General features: G+C 44.0%; 1 protein-coding gene across 1 annotated transcript in view; it reads right to left on the bottom strand.

Moving 5' to 3' along the window:
* Positions 1-15,560, bottom strand: part of LOC122398310 (ras-related protein Rap-2a) — a 28,156-nt gene extending 12,596 nt beyond the window's left edge. Inside the window, exon 1 of the mRNA XM_043398038.1 lies at positions 15,289-15,560. The gene's annotated coding sequence lies outside the window, so the exon portion shown is untranslated. The remainder of the gene's footprint in view (positions 1-15,288) is intronic.
* Positions 15,561-25,239: the final 9,679 nt, after the last annotated feature.

Below are 25,239 nucleotides of genomic sequence, written 5' to 3'. Positions count from 1 at the left end.
TGTCATCGAGATTTCGGCCGGGATGGTCGAAGATCGTCGCCAGGTTTGCTTCTTGCGTTTCGCGGAAGTATTTTAATGAGATGGAAAGCCGTTGTTCCAGTTTCGGTGACCCGTTTCGACCACCCCTCTTCTCCGTTTCATTCTAATGACGTCGACCAGGTTTTAAGGCGTTCTTCGAGATCGGTGAAACGTCTATTTTCGTGGATTCGAGTTTCTGTACACGTATGTCAGGGAGGAATCGTTCCTCCGCGGAAACCCTTCGACTTGTAAACTCTGATCCGTCGAATTACCCTGAAAGATCCTTCGTTCTCGACACTGACAAATAGAAGCAACTATGTATTCTCGCGATTCCGTGACAGGGTTCCACGCGATGGTAAATACCGTGCTACCACCCTATCGCTACCCTGCGAGAAGATCCCCATTCACGGTGAGTAATTTGATATTTTTTTTTCTGGCCCGTGAAAGACGACATAGTACTACAGATTCAGACGCGTCGGGATGGATAGGCGAACGAACAAAGGCGTAAAAGCGACGGTGGATGTTCATTCTTTATCATGATCCCTAAAGAAAGGACTTTGATGGCTCGTTGTATAGGTTTGATGCGGCAGATATACGAGAAAGGGGATACAAATTCGTCCCTAACTCGAATATTATAGTTGAGATATAAACAGGAATACAAGATGTTGACAGAAGACTAAAACAAGCATCGTTTTTTCGAAAGAATCTACGTATTCTGGGAGGGGTACAGTTTTCGGTGTCTTCGCTAATAACATAAAACCTTTGAAGTGCATCGACACAGATAAGAATAGGATTTCTACGCGAGACGCTCGGGATACATGCAGACTAATCCCGATCTTCGAGAGTTTGAAGGAGGTCAGTGGCTTCCAGATTGTTAATACCCTCTTAATGTCTTTTGTCGGGCTATACCGTACGTCTACGCTACTTGCCTTGTTTCGTAGCAGCGATAGCGCTCGAGATTTCCATCCCCGTTTCTCGAGAACATTTCGCCCAGAGAAATAATAAAAAAGAGACTTTGATCCGACCATCGGAGAACCAAAAATCTCCGGTTTCGTTCGTTCGGGATCTCCTTCCCAAATTGTTTTATCCCTTTCTTATCCCGCTAGGAGTTTTTGGCAAAGCCCCCACTGTGTCTTGTCCGGAGGTATTTTTATGGGAGCGTTAAGTGAAATAGAGAAGCAACTTTTTTTCGTAAGCTTCCAGAGACAAATTATCTCCCGCTGTATTGCTTTTAGTTTCCCGTGGAATTTGGACGTTGCTATTATCTTTTCAAAAATATTTCTTCCAATAGTAAATAACAAATTGACGTAACAAAAAGTAGAGACAACTAGAGATAATTTTTCGGACTCGAACAACTTTTGAAATTTCTAGAAGAGTCGACAGTAGCTCGTAGTAAAAAAGGAAGGTTGTCGGCCGCGCACGTGGCCCTCGAAGAACAGACTGCTCACCTGTATTCACGTCGCGGCACAAGGCGGATACACACGTGACACTTGTTACATGTATTTGGGTTAAGCCGCGATAACGCACAGGCGGCGCGACACACGATAAATACCGAGTGGATCGTTGTGACGCATAAATTTCTGATATCATTAGCGGGTCAGTCGAGCGCCTCTTTGTTCCCCAGCTCGACGACCTCTTCCGCGTTGTTTGGTACGGTGGCGGGGGAAAAAAAAATTATCATATTTCATCGACCGAAAGTGCACGGCGCCAGCCGCTCGTTAAGGTCGGCGACCTGTGAAATTTCGAAACGACCAAGAAACACAATCGAATACGATGACACGAAGGGCACGACTCAGCGACGATTTTTCACAGACGAGCGGAACTCGTGTTCATTTCCTTGAAATCGAGTCGTAAAAATGCTTATGTTCTCGCGGAACGCTGCGTAAAATGTTTTTTCAGCGACCTACGCGACTCCATCGTTTTCATCGTGGCACTAAAAGCGTCTAAATCGAGTTAGAATGCCAAAGGTCACCGGGCTTGAGTTTTATTAGTAACGTCTGTCATTAAGTTGCAAAGTTTTTCCGCGAGGTTATTCGAAACTACGTGGGATTTTAACGATCCTGGCATTTGTTTTCGCGTGTATCGTAAATTAAGAATTGCCCCATCGAACGAGATTTAATTGTGATCCGTAATTCCGGTTAAGAAAGGGAAAATTGAGTTACGAGAGGATCGCAAAATCATTTTCCTGGTTAACTGGGCAGATGTTGGTGAACGAGGCTCGGAGGCGTCGCCTTATGCTGCTTTAATGTTTATGTACTACCGTACACGTCGAGGAGACTTTAATGCCACGGAACGAGAAGTTAAGACACCGCGGAGAACATTTTCTTCGCTGTCGTATCATAAATGGAGGGAGAGTCTAAAAGTTGTCTCGACTCGCGGCTGCGTTTAGACCTGATTAAGGGACAAAGTTAACTTTAATTCGTTTTTCCGGCGCTCGTTAAACTTCGTCGCGAAAACATGAATCTTAATATCTGTTTTCCATAATCCATTTTTCCGAGGTCCAGGCCAAGTTCCACCGGAACCTTTCGATCCTCGCACGCGCTCGATTCAATTTCCACGGTTTATTCGCCAACTTTGCGGTTGTTTCGATCGGGAAGGAAAACGCGAGGGGTCGAGGTTCTCGTGGAGAAACTGGAAATGTAAACCAGATCGTGAGTCGGGACTGGAATATTCTGCAAGGGTTGGAAAATGGAATAGACCGGTCTAAAATGCGACTAAAGACAAACGACTTTTCACGACGAAATCCACTCGGGAGAGTAAACAACGACGCGAACGCTAACCGAATACACAAGTCAATGCCGCAGACGTGGAATTTCGTAGGAGAATAGATTTTTTCACTCTGCATTTTAAAGATTTCGTTGAGAATCGGGTCGTCGATATTACTTTCCGCGTTTGCCAAACAGTGGTCGCGAGTTTCCCGAAAGAAAATCACATTTCCTTTCAATTTTTTCCAAGATTTTCGTCTTTCAGCCGCGATTTTAATTAAACCAGTTCCACCCCTGTTCTGATAATATTTTTCGTCAGCCCGAATAATCCTTCATAAATTTTATATGGGGCTCGTGTCAAAACTGCCTCCATGCAATGGGGTTACATTTACATACTTCTCGTCCTAAAACTTTCTCGCTTATAACGAATATAGGTATCCTCCGTATAACACGGTAGTTTGGTTCTTAAGCAAAGCTCTGTTACGCGAACTCGCGTTATATGAAACAAAGAACTAGTTCAAAGATCGAGGTCACCTTTAAAAAATAATGGAAATCACACCATTATTTTATCAAGCAAATAGAACGAAGTCGAGTGTAAAAATAAGGGGAAGCGTCTTCGTTGAATCGCAAATTAGGAAGCTTTTAAACGATAGAAATTTTAAATCAAAGCTAAGCAACGTTGTAGAGCCAGGGAGTTTCGAAAGCGTTTGAAAACCTGTGTCAGAACTTCTTAAGTAAAAAGGAAGCACTTAGGTCCAATATGCCTTTAAAAATACATTTCATATAGTCGTAAAACATTTTTTTTTTAGAAGATTCGAAGAAGGAACGGGGAAAGTAAGGAGAACAGTTTAGCACAAGTTCCAAAGTAAAATTTCATTACAGAAAAATACGTACGACTAATACAGGGGTATTTTATTCCCAGATTTAAATTTAACCCTTAAGTGTCAATGTAGTTATTTGAAAATTTGATTTTCATTTACCAATTTGGTAAAAATCAACATTAAGTAAAATAATTAATATTAATAAAAATTTCCCTGGCAGCGAACGAACACGACTGAGAATATATAAATGAGATCGTAAGCGGCGGGGTTAATATTTTCCGAGACATCGATAAAGATCGATCGGTAGCGTTGCGTCCCGCGAAGCGGTCGTCGACAAACCATGCAATTTCCTACGACGCGTGAAATCCATTTTGAAAGAGAAATCGTCAAGCGTTGCATTCTTCGCACGACCTGTGCAAATTCCCAGCCTGGGGGACGTCTTTTTCACGTCGCGAGATTTATACGGGAACGTTCACGTTCGCCCCGAGGAATGCGAGAAAGAAATCGAGAATCGGCGACGTCGCGAAAATTTCGTTCGAGGAGTATCGCGCGATAACGGATCTATCGATTATTTTGTTCGAGGATGCGACAGAGTTTGACAAACGATAAGATCGCGAGAAAAACGCACGCGTCGCGTGCTCGGAACGCATTCGTCTCGAATCAAACATTTACAGTGTTTTTTTTTTTTTTTTTTTTAACGGATACACAGCTTTGAATTCATCGTTGATTCGGTAATGGCAAAATAGCTCGGAAACGGTTGTCGAAAATTCCGTAAAAATAAATGGCGCGCTAGCGACCATTATTCAAACGGGTTTAATTGAAATGCTTTCGTTGAAAAATTGCTCGTTTAATTGGTCGCGGACAAAGCGTTTTGCGCGTTCGCTAGCGGGAATTAATTCGAAAAGTATTCAAAACGGCCGATAAACGTTGTAAAGTTTTTGCTTTTCGAATTCGTTTAGTCGAATTACTGTTACCAGCATGCCTCGCAAGCATTTAAAACGAATATTTCGAATTAAACGGATTAATTTCGACGGTCGCTGGCGGCGATTAAACTGTTGATAGATCATCGAGACGTTTTAACACCTGATTTATCGTTGTTTAGCGATTCATCGTAATAGTAGCCGGGAGTAATTTTATTCGTTTAACAATAAATAATAAGATGGCTGGTGAATCGCGTTTGATTAGGTAACCGGTGAATTTACGCGAAAGAGATAATCGTAATAGAAACAACAAGCATCGAGGGGACGAAAGATTATAAACGATGATTCGATTTGTCCGCATTGGCGATCGAAATGCGGGATATTTACTACGTTGCGGTGCTCGTTGTGTCGAAAATAAAGCAAGGGAGATTAACGTTGCGTTAAATTTTCGTCACGCTCGGTTGCAAATTACTCGCCGATAAATTGCTCGGCGTGCGATTCGAACGGCGACGAATTCGCAGAGATTCGTTTTCGAAATTTTCGTATTAAGATTTCCCGTTTAATACGATCTTATCTCTCGGGCGCGGAAATTCTCTGCTTTATTCGCAGACAGTCATGAACTCCTTAATTTGCATGGACGCTCTATCGCGCCTCGGAATCTTAACGTAGACAAGTTTCCACGCTATTACGCGACATCGTACTTTCCACGGTGTTATCCAGACTAAAGCGGAAAGAGGATTCTTCGACGGATATGCAAATCGTCCGGTCGATTTCCATCGTGTTAAATATCGAATCGGTAAAAGTCGAACGGAAACGCGAAAAACTATGGTTCAGCTCTCGGTTCTATGGTGCGATATTGTCGAAATTAATACGGATTAATACGCGACACGAAGCAGGTACTAGTATTTCGAATGCTCGTCAATAAATACTAGAAACTTGAAAACTGGTTAGTTTGACTTTTTTCAACGCAATCGAGAACGCAATCAATTCTTCGCTGATCCATTCGACACGTTCTATTAACTTTTTTCCTCCGATCGTTAAACGTCTTAGAAATAGAAGGGAATGGAATTCTGTCCTATTTGTCGGGCTTGCACGGTCACTCCGCGTCATCGATGCGTTTTTAATCCCTGGCCATAGACAGCCGGTTTTTCCGGGATATATCGTTCACCGCGCGAAACAGTAAGCCCCGGATACAAGCGACGTGAAAAAAGACGAATTCCCTTCAAATGTCGAGTTGGTTATTTCACGGTATCAGAGAACACTTAATCCTTACGAGCCGTAGCATGAAATATCCCTCGCACCAGCGGGATTTAATCATTTTCCCGTTCGCTTCTTTCTCGTTTTTCTATCTCATTTTTTTTTCTACCGAAGAGTTTTCTTTATGCAACTTCCGTTATCCAATTGAAACGCTTTACCATTCGATCGCTGTAGCCTTGCATAATAGAAGGTTCGAATCAATTCTGATAGCGTATAAAGCCTCTTTAGGAGCAAGACAGAAATTAATATATTTGGAAGAATCATAATATCAGCAAGATATTAGATTAGGTATTAGAAAAACGAAGAAGAGGTAAAAGTAACGTTTCCTCGCGTTATTCTTTCGTTGTTATGTTTCCATCGTTGTTGCAAGATCGTAGGGAACATGATTCCTGACCGGTATCATGTTAATACGTATAATGGACGGTACGGTGTATTTTCTAGCAGTGTTCTGGTTCTAGGAAAGCGCAAGCGCGATGCTCTCTTTCGTAAATGAAACATAGAACCCTCAGGATTGATTAAAAAGGTCTTGCGCACGAATTATTGGATTTCAGTGGAACTATCTGTTTCCGATTCGCTGGGAAACGAAACTCTCGATCGTATCATCCACGGTCGTAATCGATTCGAGAGCAACGATGGAAATTCGTGCAACGTTTCCCGGTAACGTTTCCGCCGAGTGGGAGTAATTGAAAAGTTGCACGCGACTGGGTAAACGTATGAAGCGCCGGCGTTAGAAGTTGTTGTCTCGAAGACTATCGCGGAGTAATACGCGACGTAAACCGTGGAAAGCATTGAGAAATCCTTCGTATATTCAAAAATCCACGGAGCAGCGATCGTTTCGGAAAGAACACGATCGATCTGGGGTAGCTTTGCGGAATATACAACGGCTTTTTCCGTTGGCGTTGGCGTGCGCGGAACCGCCTCAGCCATAGAAAATGAAAAAAGAAGTTTGATCTGATTTTCACGTTACATCGAGTTCGGTGGAATAATTCCTCCGAAAGATGGAAATTGTATTCCAATCCTGTAAAAATTTCCTCTTGGAACGCGTCTAACGTGTTTTTCTACGAACATTTTACATTTATTTTTATGTACGGAATCCATTGGCGAAGCGGTTCCTTCGAAGCACATCCACCGTATACCGTGTTTGCGCTTTAGAAACTTGACGTTGCAACGAGTTTCTCGGTTGTTTTTGCAGCTCGATCGGGTTTCGGCAATTGAAAAGCTACAACGAAGAACGTTTCTGGGTTAATTGCTCTTTAATCGAGAGCGTGGTTTCGACTCGAAACGATCTTTTCGCCATGCACGGGAACCGTTCTATCGCGAAATCGGTTGCAAGAAACGTTACTCCGGCTCTCCGTGTTCTCCGTGTACGCGTTTACGGGTTTCGCGGAAAGCTACGAAATTGAACGGTCGAGGCCCTTTTCCCTCCCCCCCCTTCCTGGTTGTTTCTTGCGTTTCTATCCGCGCGTGCGACAGACCGGAAGATCGAGGGGGGTAACAAAAAAAGCAAACGGGGGGAGGGAAAACGAGAGGGGAAGCAACGCGATCATTTTTCACTGACAAACTTTCAGCAGCTGGCGCACGACAAATCGCTACTGTCGCGTTGATTCAGAAGCGATTTCTCATTGCGTGAATTTCCGGCTGAAATTCCACGCGGAGCATCTCGCGCGTTATAAAACGTCACCGTGACAGTGTATGAAAACGGCCGTGGTAATTGCGCGCAACGGGGATATTTCACGAAATATTCCCCGGGACATTTTCCCTCGACTCGCGTGATTATCGTTCGTCTAATTGGCCGTCCGGTGTAAATAAATTAATACAAGGGGAAAGCATTACTGGGGAACGTGAACGTTTCGTCCTGATTCTCCTCGGTAATAATGGAGAAATACCTTGTGTAATGTAATCGGAAACGCGCGAAAGAACGAACGCGAGTTTATATAACGCGATGGAAAAGTTGTGATAAATAGTCGGTGCGAGAATCATCATTATTTAGAATAATATACGTTATTAATTGTTTTGGTTCTCGATGTACAGAATTATATTCTCGGAATAGAGACGGAAAAATAAAAATTTCTGTGGTTTCCTCAGGCATCTCATATTTTTCTAATTCGTAAATTAAATTCCCTTATACAATGTGTTCGGTCACCCTAGTAAAAATTATATAATAGAATTTTTTCGTAGAAGAAAATCCATTTTTGTGAGTCGTTCTTAGAAGTCCTGCATTTTTGTCAACATTTGAAGATTAAGATCGTCTTGGTGAACGTTAAATATAGGTCTGGTCAGTGGATCGTGAGTTTAGCGCCAATATAAACCAGTCTATACGCGGGACGATATAAATTACGGGCGTCCGTCGGCACTATAATTAAACGACAGATAAAAAACAAGGAAAAACGAGCGCACCATTATCGAGTGACTATTATAGCGGCCCGCGATGAATCGCAATGTTTTTCAGCCCCGACAAAGAACGCTGGTCGTTCGTCTTTCTCGAACGGTGCCGTGCATTCGAACGGTTGATTTTTACGCGAACGGAAGCTGCGAACGAAAACAAAGCATTTTATCTCTGTGACTGACTTAATCGCTTGGTCTTTGTCACACGAGAGAATTGCGCGGAAAGCTCGAGCCCGAGCTTTCGATCGACGGGGTTGAATCGAAAAGCCGCGCGCGTAGAAAGAACCGACGCCGACGACGACGACGACGCCGACGCCGACGGGCGTCCGTTCGTTTTTCATCGGCGAAGTTTCGCGTGACAAATTGTCCCCGCTATCGAATCGCTACCGACAGAGAGATCTCTCGACGAAGGAATTCCATGGGAAAATGCATTTGCATAATGCGATAAAGTACACAGACCCCGTCGCGAGCCTGTTCCAACGATTCGACCACTTTACGAATTGCCCGGAACTTTGAAAACATTCCTCGGTTGGAGCTCGAGTGGCTTCTAAGAGGCAGCCGTGTGACGTAATTCGAATCAAAGCGAGTCGGATACTGTACAATAACGGCACTGTTGCCAGCCGTGTAGTTCAAATCAGCTACAATGGAAAGGAATAATGTACGTCGAAGCCATTATTCAAAGTACCAAACCCCGACGCTTTTGGATCGCGGTAGGAAGAGGCTTTGCTTGATTTTCCTGTATTATTTAATACCGCGGCAATAGAACCAGTTGCTTTAACAGTATCACTCGTGTTCGCGTATTAACGGATTTATTGGGTAAGGAAATTTTCTGGGAATCTCGTAATCCCAGTCATCGAAAATAACGAATAACAGCTTTTTCCACGCGTTTCTAAAAAGTAGAAGACGAGAACGACGTTTAAAGTTGGTCGTCTCCGAGGAAGTATTTTGCCCACGTAACTCCGTGAAATGGATTCGTCGCGTTTCATTTGCATTTTAGGAACATTCATTGAAATCGTCTCTCGCGTCTTCCGCGGGGGATCTAAATCCTCGAAACAGCGCGATCCCGGATTCGAGACACGCAGTCTATATCGGATTCGACTCGTGCCCGGAACGAAGCTCGACGAATCAATGCACCCCGGAAGATAGAGTCGCGAGACTTATAAATCCCTCTGTACGCGACGAAGAGACGACGCGTAAAAATGGAAAACACGATACCGGGTATAATGTGCAACGTTAACGCGGCGAAATGTCCCCGCAAAGTCGATTCTTCCATCGCGATTTCGCTTTAATGGTCGCCATTTCACTCGCATTTGCATTTTGATTCAAGAGTTAACTATCTGACTGATTATGCGTATTCATCGAACGAATTTGGAATATTTTTATATACTTTTTATTATAAAATAAAAAGGTAACAAGATACAAGGAATATATTTTACGGTAGAATAATCTAAAGTGGTCTAATTGTTGCGTACCGTGCAAGTCAATTCACGGTTTCAAGTGGTAAATTGTTAAGAATCGAACAAAGGCAAGGTAACCAAGGGGGGGAGCAAAATGAAATTATCTTCCGCAAGCATCGGTCTTTTGAATATGGCGCGACGAAACAGAATTATTCTTCGTTCACCCAGATATAATTTCACAAAAGCACTCGCCTCGTTCGATATATTATACAGAGTGTCATAACATGCTTTCAGTCTAGATCTTTTGGAAGACGTTTCATTAGATGTTGTTCCTCGCATGTGGTTTATGCATGACGGCGCATCGTTCCACGTTGTACAGTCATCCCAACCAGACAGTTTTCTAGTAAATTGATTTTTCAATCTGGCCCGCTCATTTTTATTTGATGTTACTTTACGTTATTCGTAAGTAAATCGAAGCAGAAGGTTCGACCGTCGATTCTGAATCGAATTAGCTTGATCGATCGGTGAAGATTGGTCCTCGATTCCGAGCTCTTGCCAGCTCTTCGGCAGTCCCTGTCCAAGTTCCGTCTTTTCGTCGCTGATAATCGATATCAGTGTCCGCGGCGCAGGGTGCATGAAGTCAAACATTATTATCGATAACGTGTCTCTTGTCTCTCGTTTCGTTGCATCTGCAGTGTGCAACGTTGATTGGACGTGCTCGCGGATCCTGTGGGTGTGCGGACGGAAAACCGTCCGCTCCTCCTCGTCCTTTACTCGCAGAGACGTTTCTCGTGGTGCAATTGTTTTCTGGTCGTCGCAGCGCCCGTAACAAACCGCGTTTCAGGGACTTCATTGTTCCGGGCTAATGCAGCCGGGAGCGTATTGCGATTAATCGTTACCGTCGCGAACAACGTTGCGCGAATTTGTATTCCACGGCCCGTTGTTATTGTTAACCGCGGTCGACGCTGTAAAGCGACGTGGCGCGTTGCGGTTCGAAACTGGCCTCCCACGTTTTCCTGCGGTTCACGCGAATTTTACACACCGGACACGAGAAACAAGCGTCGAAGAATTTTTCATCCGATTTCTCTTTTCTTTATTTATTCGCCGAATAACGACGAAAGAATTCGAAAATTGTGAGAATTAGAAAGAATCCAGAGACTTTTGGAGCACGGAAATAATAGAGATATATAGAATTTACACGGCCAGAAACGTTGATCGTTGGGAACATTTCAAAACTCGTTGGAGAGAGTGCTTTAATGGGTTCCACTCGTTTCCAGTGGTTCTGGATTCTGGTTCTGGACTTTTCAGTAATTCTATTTAACGTGGTATATGTATTAAACGTTAGCTTATCCCATAAGTTATGCCCAAACGACGATTTAGAGCGCTGTTTTGTACAGAAAAAGGTCTAGAAGGTATAACGAAAATTGTGAATATCCTTCTCAGAAAATAAGAAAGTAAGAATCGTTCGGAGGCAGGGATGTTTCCTACAATAACTTTTGATAAGTACTATTGCGTATTAGGCGACGTCGTCGTCGGTAGATTGTAGAATAAGGCAGGCGTCGGTATAGCGTAAAGCGTTGTAGCGTCTACCGTTTACCGGAACGTTGTTCAGTCAGCGTTACAAACTCAATTTGCTGAAACGATCGTTTTGTAATATCGCTTGAAATGACCTATGTAGCACAATGGCATTACCCGACCCGATCTAAACCTCGTTACAATTTACCTTGACGATCAGAGGGCCTCGTGTAGCATAGTCGCCGAACATAGACGCAACAGATGTCTGAATGAAAACCGAGCGTGCATCGTCCGTCGGCTCGATCCGATCGATTTTTACGCGTTAATATCGAAGATTCGTACGATAATCGCCAAAGTTACGCAAACGGATTCCGCGAACAAGTTTCATGCATTATAACGCGTGTTATGCAATCGGGTTTAGTCGTATTTACATCGCGTGGGATGCTTTAACAAGTTCCAACGAAAAGTGCAATTACGTTCGAGGATAGAAAAATCATAAGCTTTGTTATTTTACTATTTAAACGTTTCGTTCTATTTCCGTCGAAACAGGAAGTACGACCGTGTCGTGCAAACCTTATATGCAATTCAGATATAAGTGAACGATCAAGGTGGGACATTGATGAAACTGCTGTCGGAAAACTAATTTTCTTTCCACTATTTATAGTCCTGTACGTACCACAGGGTTGCTTCAAAGGAAACCGCTAATCTTGGAACCGTTGTAATATCATTTCTCAACAATATATCGAATTATTCGAATGGCCACCATAATCCTGTGGAACGTGTACGTGGTACGTTAAACAAATTACTGCAGAGGTGAATTCTTTACCTTGTTTAATCTATTTTCGCGTGCCGGGGAAAACCAGGAATTTCGCGTTGAAAATTCTGTTTTAAAAAACATTTTCACCGCGAACAACAGCGTCGAGAAATTAATTATTCATCGGTTTTGTAAATGAAACTTAAGCCGTTTAGCCATTACGTTGACCCGCCATGTCCCCCCTAATATGATCGTTCCCCCTAATATGTCCAAACGACGCCCTGGAGCTTATTGTTACTTGAAACGCTTCTGAAGAAGGATTTTTTGTTTTGTGCCCCCCTGGGGGGCGTTATCGCCCACGCTGCGAAACTGGACCGAGTCTTTCTTCCACCGGGATATCAAATTTTAAACTCGTCTTTTTATTGCTTTCGTAACAAAAGGTATCGCGCGAATAATGTCACAGGCAAAGATATTTCAATTACGTAGATAGTACCCGATGCGATAACAACTGATTTTGCCAGCGACAGCGAATCAGTGCGTATAATAAATTTAATTTCATCGAATGACCTCCGGTTAAGTAGGTCAAGTCTTCGGACGGTGCCAGGATTTTCCGCCAGTAATTGCAAATTATCATCGCGAAACGATCGAAAGCTTTGCAAAACTCGTCGGTTAAGTAACTCGTGACACCCAGGATCTCTTCCTCGCGACAGAAGGGGGGTGGGGGTCAAAAGTTATTCGGTCTGACCATCGTTAGGCAAACGTAACGGGGTGAAACAACTTCGAGGAAACCGCCGGAAGTGAGTTAGACAAAGAGAAACACCGGTTTCCATAGGAGCAGTTCGACCTAGCGACGATGTTTTGCGTGCTAATGGGAATACACTCGGCGAGCATTAAACCGGAAACTAATTAATTTGACAAGGAACACCGACACGTCGCGAACTATAATGTCGCGGATCGTCGTCGAGATTTTCCAGAAAAATGTCCTAACGACCCGGAACATAATCGACTTCTAGTTTAATTTCTCTAAACTACAAAAATAATATTGAAATTGTTGAAACATTTTTGTTACACTTAGCGTATAAGGAAATGTACGCAAGTAGAAGATCTATTAATCTTGCTTGCGTCCCGATACTCGACTTTTCTAGTTTTCGTGACGAAGCAAACTCGAGGAAAACGTATACCGTTCTTATACGAATTTTTCTATTTACGTGCACCGTTTCAGGGTAACGATACTACCGTGTTCGCACTGATATATTTGCAGAATAATCTTTTGGTAGTAAATCGTGTCTCGTAGAAGTTTCTGCTTTCCCGCTGTCTATCGTATCAAGGATCGAAAAGATTCGGGTTGGCAGCGTCGATCGGTGGTTGCAAAGCGCGATAATCCGCGGATACAGTACGGCCAGCTCGCGAACTTTCAAAGTACACGACGAACTGGACTCAACTGAAATAAGAAATACGAAAAATCTATTACCTCTCCAGCCCGTTACTCGGAGTACTCGCTGGTGCTCGGACGAGAACTCGTTCCAAGTTCCGGTTCTAGGCTGCAGCGATGATTATATAAAAACTTCTCGAGGTACTTCTCGTTCGCGTTTTCATACACGCGAAGCGAGCCGCGTCGTTTCTATTTAAACTTGTCGCAAAGTTCGTTCCAGCTAATTATCGATGCCTCCGTGCCTTGAACCCGCGAGACAAACAGTTTTACCAACGCGACGACACCGATTCCCGAAGTTTCGTGAATATTTTTCAAACGGATCTCGAAATTAATCTCGTCCAAGCATCGCTCGCCAATAATTTCCTCACGGAGGCTATTTTGCACGTTGGGCGTCCGATGTTCTTAACGCGGTCATTTACTTTCCGTCGCGTTTAACGTCTCGAGCGTCGGGGATGTCGGAAGGAAACGCGACTGGAAAAGAAACCCGTACTGTTTTGCTTCCATTAAAAATATACGAACACCGTCATCCACGGGAGTCGCTAACTTCGAAAGAAAATACCCGCAGGAAATTGCTACGCGTTTCTTTGTAATAACAACGGGGCGCAGCTGCATCCTCGCGTAACTAATATTTCTAATGCTTGATCCTGTCTCTGTCGCGTAGCGGGACGCTCGATGAAAAATAATTTCCGTAAAGTTTTTTTTATAAATACGGTTTCTCTTTAAGAAATTGCAGTTTCAACACTCTGAAGCCTCTCTTCGATCGTTTTCAAGAAATTGTTATTTCATTAAATTAAATTCGAGTGTAGAGAAGTCCTTGGATTTCCGTTTGTACGTCAGAGTGTTTGACAGGCGGTATTTCTTTCGAATCGTTGATTATCGAATCTGGAGTATCGAAATCGAACGCCATCGGGCGAGATGCACGGCCCGTTAAAAGTGGCGGCGAATATTGCGGCTAAGCAACGATTCGAGAGGGTTTTGGGAGCCGTTTCCGACAGCTGACGGAACGGTTGCTCGGATAGGGCCAGAAGGAAATTAGGAAACATCGACGCGAAGACCCTCGCGATTGGAAACCGTAACGTTCCCCTCGGACGAGGAGTAGAAATCGTGGGTGGTTGTTCTCTTAAAACGCGGATTACCCTTCAAAGACGAGGCTCCGGGCCTGGAAAGACACTAGCTTTATGCAGGATTCTCGAGATTACCGTTTGCCGGCGTGCACTAGGTTTAATAACGGTGAAATTTGTTGCTGCCTTGTAGGCGATAAACGGAAGACGGAAGCAGGGGCGGAGTCCGTTATTAAAATAACTACAAAGCGCAGCTTCGCTCTCGCGGAAGCTATAGCAGGCTTGTAAACAAACTTTACGAGAGTAGACCAGTCGGATGTTTACCATCTTGCTCGTTTTACATTAATTTTGTCGCTACGACGGGGAAATCAGTCCCTTTGCTCGCGTAGCGTAAATTGGATACGTAAGTCAAGATGCTCAGCGAAGAAATTGCTATAAAATCGAATGATTATCTTTCTACCACCCCCCGTAAGCTAGATCTACGAGGAACGTGCGAGTTTTATCGTAATACTCGAGGGGAGCGTTCCGTACGCAGGTGTTCATCCACCTGGAAATCCGCGTGGGTAGATTAGGGGTTACGGTTGCGGTGGGTAATGCAGCGAAAACGCATTCTCCACATTATCGGGTGTAATAGCATTAATATCCCATCAAACACGCGCGATAGTCCCGAGACTGGCAAATTACTTCCGTGTACGAGAGCGATTTTGGTAACAAGTCACCGGTTACATCGAAAATTAATAGCCTTAACCGTGAAAAGTGTCATCGTTGATTTTCTCGATCGTCGAATCGAATCTACGGAAACTTTTTGTCGACGAAGTTTTTAAGTCTTCGCCCGTCTCTGACGTTAAGTTGACCCCGAGACTGTACGTCGACCACCGGAAATTGATATTCGAAATCGAAACTCCGACGATTCCGAATCCGGGACTCTGGCACGAGGTACCGCGTAGTTTGTCACTGTCACTTTCGAGTACGATACTCGGAGGTCCGTTTGTAAGAAATAGCGAAACGTGGTGCGGTGCTTACCTGTACAAAGTCCACTGAGAAGAAGAGTGCGACGGCTCGGTTAACAGGTGAAAACCGTAGTCGGAGTCGGAGCGCGGGAAAGGTTCGAGTGGCTCTTCGAATCCGCCGGTAACTCGCGACGGTGTGTGCGTGTAACGTCTCTCTCGACTGGTCGATTCACGGCGTGCTCGGGGGGCGAAACTCGGTAGCGTATCACGACGTGGATCGCAGGTGAACGTGTGTCTAAAGAGTGCCCTGGTTGCCCTGAGTGTGCCTGTCGGACGAACACAGCGATGCGGACGAGCTAGCTCTGTCCGGTACTTCGGTACCGTGCCGGGTGCTATCCTCGATGCTTTCGGTCGGCGTCTGCGCTCTTGTAACCTTCCGACCTTCTCTTCCACCTGCACACCCCCGCCGTACACCAGGCGTATTTTAGATCGCAGCCGTTCTAGCTGCGGACGGCTTTCCCTCCATAGCGGTTCGCTCCACCTTCCACCTATCCTCTCTCTCTCTCTCTCCATAGGTTGGTTCACCTGACTCCCTACCAACTCGAAAGCACCTGACGGTGCACCTGAGCCTAGGGTCAATGCTTCTGCTCGTACCTTACGCGAGGAGCTGCTTTAAGAGGACGTCGAACGCCGTCGAATACCTCCGACGCAGCTCCGAAGTAAATATTTTGTGGAACGCTTCGGACAACAATCGCAGGTGGTTGTTGATCGTTCGGTTAACGCGCGTGTCGGAGGTCAAAATTGCACAAAATTATGATCTCGTTTCGACCCGACCAGTCGCCCCCGACCGGTATAAAACGCCGTTGAACGGGCGAAGTAAATATTTTGTTCCTTCGAACAACATTCGCGGGCGTTGATAATTTAGTTAACGTTCTCGTTCGAGAGCCCGGCATTTGCATTTGGATATTTTGTTTTCGGATTCGTAGCGTTTGGAGCACGTATTTCGTTCCTCGTCGGTTAGTTTGGGACACATTCAGGCGAGACGGTTCCGAGGGTACGACGATATATTAAGGAAATTCTGATTTCCAATATGTCGAGTATCTAAAATAATTTAATTACCCTGGTATAACTACGTTTAAACCGGGCGCCCTCGAGACAGGTTCAATGCTTTCGCTCGTATTTTCGACGTTGCTCCGGCAAGACGTCGAAGTGGTTGTTGATACTCGCGGAAGTAAATGTTTTCGTTTGGAAAGCTCGATAAATGCATTCGAAGATTTTTGTTTCAACAGTTTTCTTACTCGATATGATAAGAAGTAAATTTAATTAGACGAAAGTGTGGTCGGTTGAAGCGAAATCGGATATTCGATAGGTCACTCTGTGCGCATACATAAAATATACACGAGGATATGTGGGGGAGCATGATCGTATTTGATTACGTTTTGGCTGGTTTGATACTTTATTGAAGAGAAACAGTTCCTGTATAATCCAAAGATAGATAACAATGGTAGGTAAACGGTGGCTGGCGAGTTGTATGCGGCTCCTCTAAACCCTTACCGCGGTTCCCATATTGCTGTACAATTCATTACATCTAGCCACTGTTTGTGATTAACAAATCAACAATCGAAGGAATTAGAACGGACTGCGATTACCAAGCACAAACTTAATTATAAATTGTTTGAGAAACGAGTGATAAATATTAGATAAAGAATTAGTATATTAAAGTAATATATTTTAAAATACTGTTCCAATATGGCGACGAGCTTTGGCTACCGCTGACGTATGACATTCAGAAAATTCTAATTTGAATTACACAGGGTATCCGAAATTGTTTAATTAGTTTCGTAGAACTATATCTACTGGCGCATCCGAAACACGTTTTGATGGCTTCTCTCGAGTCTTTGACGAGTAGCTCCGAGAAGATATCGAACGGACCAGATTGCTAATCCTCGTGTGTGTAAATATTTTGTTTCGAAAGATTCAGACAACAATCGCAGGTGGTTGTTGATCGTTTAGTTAACGTTTGTTCGTAAGCTTTGCTCTTGGATTATGGTGTTGGATCAGTGTATCTGTAAAAAAATATATTTATATTAAAATATACTTTCAATTTTCATATGCTCGTTGTTTATATTTAATATGGCTCGAGTATTTTCCCAGAAGCGGATTTTATTAATAATTGTACCATCGAATAATAACGAATAAATGCCACGGTGAAGTGCCTGCTAATAGACTTAGAATATTTTCAATCTCTCTTGTCCAGTAAATTCATGTAATATCGAGGGCTGTGCTTGCCCATTGTCGTTATCATTTTAGCCATTGTTATTATCGCTACTTTCAGGAGACGTTGAATTCGTATTGTCTTCGTAATCGATTACATTTTCATCACCTATCCCTCATCAAGAGTTTACTATAATAATATCGACATTATATACTTGCCTTTATATTGTACTCTACTTCGTAAAATATAGTGCTCTGTTATGTACTGTGCTCATCGAGCTGCTTTACGACGATGACTTAAAATAACGCAATATAAATTCCAGACCACGCACGTCGATCGCGTATTAAGCTAATACCAGGGTTACGCGATATTCGGCGTAGACTTTGATTGTTTATAGGGTCGTCAAACAGAAATCAAACGTGACTCGTACAAAATTTCGATTTCTAATAAGCAAGATATCCACCATGTTTAAACTAACTTTGCATAATCCGAGGTTTAATATTTTCGACCTCGTCTTCCATGGGGATTTGTTGCGGAAAGACGATACGGGCAACGTTAAACAGATCGTTGATGCTTGGTTGCGCCAAGTATCGAGGAGTAGCGAATACCAAAGCGAACACTTTATTTCGAAAGACGCGGACGACGAGAGTAAACTTCTTGATAAACCATTTAATATCCAACCTCGAATTACCGGAGTTGTTCGCGGATCGGTAACCTTTGGTTTAAATATTTTTACGTTTCCCGTGCGTATCGTATCGATTCCACGTATATGCGGAAGAGTGTTTCGCGAGGGAGCAAAATCTTATAATGTATTAAAAATTCTTATTTCCGATACGGAGAATATACGGAATAATTCAATACGGGAGATAAGGTTGCCGCGGTTTCCACTTCGTCTTTTACAGCCGCGGCTGTAATACATATTCGGTACTCTGGCTGGAATTTTTTATAACATCCGACCGACGAAGGTTTCAATAACCCCTCTGACACACATCCAGCGTTTCGATCACAGGCGGTCGGTCAGGTTTTTTTCGGCTGAAATCCGACGAAGGTGCCCCGAGATAAAGTGGACGCGTTCACCTCGTATTTTTCCGCCGTTATTTTGCTCGGGTAGCAAAGGCCAAACAAATATTACCGTCGTTCCGATGCAAACGCGCGTTATCGTTCGTCTCGAGGAAGACGCGTCGCCCCGGGAGAATATTCCGAAGATCGGGGGAAAACGATCCGGCGCGGGTCGCTTTTCCGTGCAGTTTGCTCGTCGTCGAGGCTTCCTCTTTAAATAACGCGCTCGACGGCGACCCGCGACACCGAATCCGCGTCCGTGGTCAACGGCCTCCGGCTTAAATTCTCCGACAAAGCTAATCAAACTTCGCCGGGGGGGACGAAAAAAATGGCGATCGATCGATCCACGCGGAGATTTCTTAGGATTTACGAGTGTAGATTCGGGCTTAAACCACGCGCCAGGTGCTCGTCGGACGCGTTATGCACTCGAACCGTGGAGTGCCGTGGCTTGTGTAGTTACCGCGAGTTTCCTCCCTTGGTTCGTCCGGGATGAAAGCCTCGATGCACCTGAGATGGGGCCAATGCTTGCACGTGCAACTTCGATGAGATTGAACTTACCCTCTCGGACGGTATCTGGCGGATGCAAGGACTAGACGTATCGACCGCGACCAGGACCGAACGACACCAGCCATTTAATTTTACCCTGGAAACTTTTCCAATTTCGCTGTGTGTTCCGTCGTGTGTCTGCAACGCACCGTGTTCCTACAATTTTTCCTGCTTGTATATTTTTCATAAACATCGTTCACTGGGATATAAACAGGGTGCTTTCAGTCGCACGGGGGATGATTCTTGGACAATCGAAAGGCGATTCTTCCAAGCTGCGGGGGGTTTTAATCGCGGCGTTTTATTTCTGGCTTGGACGTTCGTGCGTCTGGAAATGCGCGCAATAAATATATTTGATAATAATAAAGTTTGGAGTCGAGGGAAAAAGAACGGCACAAATTGGACTCGATCTGGACACATCGGGATTGACGACAGTCGTTTTTGCAATGCGCCATCACCGAATCGCTTCTATTCCGGGCTTCTAGATTAGGTGTTCTCAATGGCGACAGTGCTTTCTAATCTTAGAGACGGGCGTTTTTTTTTAATTTGAACATCGTGATTGCACATTGTGATCGTGTTAGTCTTGTTTGCATTATACGAACAAGTTAGTTTGAAGTACAAGTACTTTGGAGAATGGTTACTGTTAGCAAGTTTTGGATAAAACGAGAAACAGAAATACTGTATCCATACTGTATTTAATCACATGTTTCGTATCTGGATATTTTGTTATGTACTGTAAATTATGTCGACGATAGACGACAGTTACAAGATTGAGAAACACTGTTCTTCTTCCTCGTTCGGGTGAGAGGGCTCGATCTCACAATAATAAAAATAATTCCTTCCGGGGCTAATCTTTCTTTTTCCCCTACGTAAGAGGGGAACGTGGACAGCGTCGAGTAATTTTCGCTTAATTGCAGATCTTACGAAGACCGAAACATTTGATCCGATGCGATTAGCAATTCCATCTTATCTTCTCCCTACAATACCGATAACACCGTCGATCCTTCGAAAGAGTAGATATTGTTTCTAATGGACAGATATAAATTAGAACAATTAACTGCAGAACACCCATTTGGGGTTAGATATGTTACGTTAGCCAAAGTAACGTTCTCGTTGAAAATTACGCGCGTGATCGTCGATTTTGTGTCAGCCAAAATCCGGAACCGTTGGCTCATCTATGTTTACGTCAAAGCTGGACAAAGCTCTGGAAGTTTGCCCTGTAACTTCAGCCCCGTCAATGAAAGAGCGCGGAAAGTTGGGAAAGGATCGTATAAGCGAGGAAAAGTTCTCGCGACGGTTCTTGGCAAACGTTTCGTGAGGCAACAGCCGAAACCATGGCGACTTGTTTCCTTCTAGCAATCCGTGGCGGAATCGACGTCAGCAAATATCGGCGATCCACTTCACGGAGAATGGCCGGATTTCCTTTTGCGCTTTTGACCTGTTTCTTGCGTGACCGCCTCGTCACGGCGGACCGTGAATGTACCTTTTCTACTTGAAAGGAGAAAACGCCCAATCCGTGCAACAGACGCGACGATCGCTAACCCGAAATATGGAGGAGATTCTGGGTCAATGGTGTCTCCCGATACGCGCAGTTAATCCCTTAAGTGGGGGGGGATTTTGTTCGAACTGTTCGCTTCGGTGAAATAATATAAAAATATTGTTTCGGAACGTTAGACGATAGAAAGTGCTCGTCGTTGTTCTACATTGATTGTTTCAATTACGTTTCCTTATTGGCTATATGGTTTTATTTTTGGGGGGTGGGGGGGCGGTATCGCTTTCGAACGATTAATTAATTAACACGAAATTTCAATTAATTCGGTCTCGAGATTGGTTCCGGTGCTTATCCAGAAACGGAGGCATTAATTGCTAAATATATGATCGGTTATTGCCGCCAATTAACCACAGTTGACATCATAAATTCCTGTTTTTCGAGGTTAATAGGCAATAACAAACCAAATAGAAGAGGCTCGATATTATTCTCTGTTTTCAAATGCAGCTTTACAGTCATCGAACAACATGATTGTCGGTTGTAGAATATGGGTCATTCTATGTTTCGCTCTGGTCATAATTGGCAATCCAATATTGATTAATTGAACGTTGAACATTTTTGGAATTAATTTCATTTCATTTCCCATTCAGGCTGTTTATAGTCATTGCAAAATGCTATAATTCGCTTCGTTAAATATATAGAGAGATAGACGATAACGCGGATATTTTTTCATTGTTATCAGTCTTAAAATAAGTCGCGTTAGGGTCCAGCCAGGCCGTTCACGAACCACAACTTTTTTGTCTTCCGAAACGAAGTGTGAATAATACATTTCGAAGGGATTTACCGTGGTCCTCTTGGATTTTCCGATTTTATCGACCTGCTCCTCCGACTCCCTTCGGTGGAAAACGATTAGGAGCGGTGAGATACATCGGAAACTTTATTTCACGCGACCCACAGCTTTCATCCTATAATTTCGTCACGACAAAGCGAAAAGTATCAAAGTCAGCGATACTGGGACTATCTTCGAGGATCAAATGGGATCTACGGACTGTTAATTTTACGACCAGGGTTCAGGCAATCTACGATCTATTCGTGGTCGGACAAAGATCCTTGCGGATTTCTTCTTGCGAAATTCCACTGCCATTTTTTACCTTCGCGAACTGAGAACTTTTAGACAAAAAACGTTATAGTGTTTCTTCTGTAATATCAAAACGATTTCTTAACAGTAATATTCATAAACATTTTTATTACGCCTAATTACGCTAATCGTGACGTTGCTTCGTAGTCGACGCAGGAAATAATCCGACGATCGACTTTGACTCTCGAGTATTAGCACTGTAAACGGTGTAAACAAGAGCTTTTAGCTTGCTATGCTTTGGAAGATATTGTTCAGTGGCGAGGGAAACATGCATGGAGATACGATGCTTTCTAAGCTGTTTATCATTTGCTCGCTGTGTAAGAAGTTGTTTCAACGTAGGAGGGTGTATCCTTTCACGCTTGCGAAGCTCACGCAAAAGCTTGACGGAAAATACGTAATAAATCGTTATTACCGCCACGTCATATTTATTATTAGCTTCCCATCTCGACGAGAGAACCTCTTGTAGAATTTTAAATATTTTTCGAACGTTAAACTCGAGAACGTCAGCTACCAATTATTTTTTATCGTAATGCACAATTTGGATAAACTCGATCTTCCGAATAATGCTTGTAGAGGGTTGTTTCCTCGAAATCAAGTTTCCACAGGTTCATTAAGCCGTTGTCTCTTGTACAGGAGTCACTTTCAACCACGCATAAATTGCGTCTAACAAGGGAAACCCGTGAACTATGGTCCGGAGCTTTTTTATTCATTTTTTTTGTTACACGTAGCGAAGACTTTAAAAAATAAAAGAGGTTCGATGTTGGTATTCGCAGACTTTGGAGGAATTTCGAGGGCTCGTGCGTCCCCATTCTTGTTTCCTAATAAATGCACAAGTTATGCAAGGCGTCGTAGTTCGGTAGGAACGAAGGCCGCGCGCAACGAGAACGAGAAAGCAGTTACAGTTTGTCCGTCAGCAGGAAATAGAACTCAATGTGTGGCGGTATGCGTTTCATTCGAAGACACGACATTGAAACCGAAACGCGACAGAACGGAATTTCCAATCTCCTCTCATCCTCGAGCAAAATCAAGCATCGAAAAGCCGCGATGGTATGCATCGGACTCGCAAGGTTGTCACTCCCTTCCATCCAATCGCTTCCGATGCTACGAATTCTCGCGTTCCAGTGTCCGACGCTGTTAAATATTCCACCACCTGGATAACCGATATTCCATTAAGTTGAAAGCCTAATTTGTCCAGAGAACCTTGCACGACCAGCTCGATATAACCTGTATCTCCTCCCGCTGGCATAATCTCATTTCCCTTCACGCTTTCTTCGCGGTCCAAAGTAGTAGCGAGAGAGGCAGAGACCTCTGCCCGATACAAATTGGATGCAAAACGAATTTAACGTGACCGCGACCTATAGACTTCTATTTTCGCCGGTTCCATTTCCCAACGTCTCGTAGAAATTTACTCAGAAGTAAGATACAAACGTTTATCGTTGGGAAAATCAGAGTCGAACGGTTTTTCTCCTCGTTTCCCAACGAACGACGAATGTTTATGGGTTTTCGAGAATCCTGCACTTCCAGTTTACTCTCCAGTCTTTCAGCGTTCGACCCGGGACGCAAAAATATCGTTGAAATGCGTTTTCCGCCTCTGTGACGCGTTTAGGTCGTACCGTGGAACCAGGCTTCCTGTTTTTCGATAGATCGCGTTCATCGATGTATCGACGATCACGGTGAAAAGCACACGGAAGCTGTGGGATCCGCTATCAGTTGCCTTTGTAATTTGCTGAAAAGACCTCTGGTTCGTCGACCGTGGAAGACTTTGCTCTTACGAAACACGGGGAAATTCGAAACACGCGCGTTCGTTTGTTTACCAAATTGATACGACGCGAGGATAAATTCTTTCGTATTCTCCTTTTAAGAATTTTTTAAACAACAAAAATTGAACGATTCACGGTTATGACGGATTAGAAACCGACCAAATACTTGTGACGCGAAACCACTGCCGGACACCGAGTCGGGGATGCTTGAAATTCTTTCTCGCGCGCGAACGCGCATAAAACGGGAGCTTTTCTCGTCGGGGTTAAAGGGGATGCAGTCCGTACTTTCGTGGCTGATCCTTTTGCCCGCAGCCTTTGAGAGTCTCCGTTGCGACGGCATGTTCGAAATCACCCTTTAACCGTTTCACGACGTTCGAAGATTTACTGTCCGCGCGATCTGCTTCCTCTAATACGCGACGATTCCTCGATCGTAGAGTTGCATCGATTTAGCTCGACGAGCGCGCGGCGCCACTGACAACAATAAAAACCGATAACCGTGGCGCGGGCCAGTAAATAACAAAACGAATCGCAATTTTTACCGAACCTTTCACCCGTTTTCGCGGAAAACTATTAATCTTCGGGGCTCTTTCTCCCTTTCTCTTGGACCCGTACAAAGTGGCGGATACGCGGTAACGCGGGAGTCGGTTCATGACACCGGAGATCTTTATGCCGGAGCTCGGGGAGTTTATTTCGCGGGGGAAAAAAGTAAATTTAGAACGTTGGATAAATCTTCCCTGCGCTACGATTCGGTTTACTTAAACGAAATTTAGTGGCTTCGTTCGCATCGGTGACATTACTTAACGAAAATTCTAACGTGGATCCGGTGCACGATTGCAATTTTCTTTTATCGGCCATTGAACTCGTAACAATTTTAAATTGGAAACTTGCCAAATAATTAATGCGATTTAAAATCATCCTGGATCGTCGTAGCGTGGCGGTGATGAAGTATTGTGACTTAAGCTTATGGTCTTAAGTCGACTTCACCCGGGCTCCGCGAAATGGCGTAACGGAACCCCGGATTTTTCTGTGTGTGGGAGAACATGCCTGTCCCAGACGAGCCTCTGGTGCTCGAATAAAATCCAGGAACATTACGAAATCGGCTTCATACACGCAAACCGTAGCGCGGAGGCGTTGTGTAATTGCGAAGGGTCTTCGTTCCTCGATACGCGCGCTCCTCCGATGGAATTGCACGATCACTCGTTTCACACGTGAATTCCGTCGTAACAACGACGCGGGAGGACGGTTCTTCCTCGCCAGAGAACGGAGACGAAGTATTTTTGAAACTCTCGCGAGCTTCGCAAAGTGCTTCTCTACGTAACGGTAGACACTATCCGTGGCCGATACTTGCACGAATAATGGAATTCTATCGCTGGCGCGTCGCGACGCCTCGTTACATCGACTTTCCCCCCGGCGTGTTGCTGAAATCTCGAATTTCAAATCGAATTTCCGAACTTCCGAAAGTTTCAATTTAAATCATCGTTTCGTATCGTAGGGAAACAATTGGAATTCAATCCGGGAAATAATACGGTTTGGGAATGATTTAAGCGAGATCTCTCTTTGCAATGATTTAGAGTATTCTTCGGTCAGGACAGGTTCATTATTAATCTTTCTTAAATATATTTTCTGCGCGATAAAATTATGTCCCTAGCGAGGGTATTTCTTTTCGTCCGAGGGGGCTGCGTTTTGAACAACCGGTTGATGGCGTCCTCGAGGTCGGCGATAAAAATTTTACAGCGTCGAACGTACGTATAAGATCAACGAACCCTCGTTTCGATCAAGATACAACTTGTATACCATTAAGCCGCGAGGATTTATGTACC

This window comes from Colletes gigas, unplaced genomic scaffold (assembly GCF_013123115.1).
Source record: "Colletes gigas isolate AHSC1104 unplaced genomic scaffold, ASM1312311v1 Colletes_gigas_Sc00011, whole genome shotgun sequence".
NCBI lineage: Eukaryota > Metazoa > Arthropoda > Insecta > Hymenoptera > Colletidae > Colletes > Colletes gigas.
The sequence above is the reverse complement of the archived record's forward strand: the minus strand, read 5'-3'. Positions and strand labels throughout refer to the sequence as shown.